Raw genomic sequence first — 515 nt, 5'->3', positions numbered from 1 at the left:
CCCTTCACTCCCTATATCGCTCAAAAATCTGTCTCTCTCCGCCTTAAATATATTTAATGACCCAGCCTCCACAGCTCTCTGGGGCAGAGAATTCCACAGATTTACAACCCTCTGAGAGAAGAAATTCCTCCTCATCTCAGTTTTAAATGGGCGGCCCCTTATTCTAAGACCATGCCCCCTAGTTCTAGTCTCCCCCATCAGTGGAAACATCCTCTCTGCATCCACCTTGTCGAGTCCCCTCATAATCTGATACGTTTCGATAAGATCACCTCTCATTCTTCTGAACTCCAATGAGTAGAGGCCCAACCTCCTCAACCTTTCCTCATAAGACAACCCCCTCATCCCCGGAATCAACCGAGTGAACCTTCTCTGAACTCCCTCCAAAGGAAGTATATCCTTTCGTAAATACGGAGACCAAAACTGCACACAGTACTCCAGGTGTGGCCTCACCAATACCCTGTATAACTGGAGCAAGACTTCCCTGCTTTTATACTCCATCCCCTTTGCAATAAAGC

Source organism: Pristiophorus japonicus, chromosome 23 (genome assembly GCF_044704955.1).
Source record: "Pristiophorus japonicus isolate sPriJap1 chromosome 23, sPriJap1.hap1, whole genome shotgun sequence".
Lineage (NCBI taxonomy): Eukaryota > Metazoa > Chordata > Chondrichthyes > Pristiophoridae > Pristiophorus > Pristiophorus japonicus.
Note: the sequence above shows the minus strand (reverse complement) of the source record.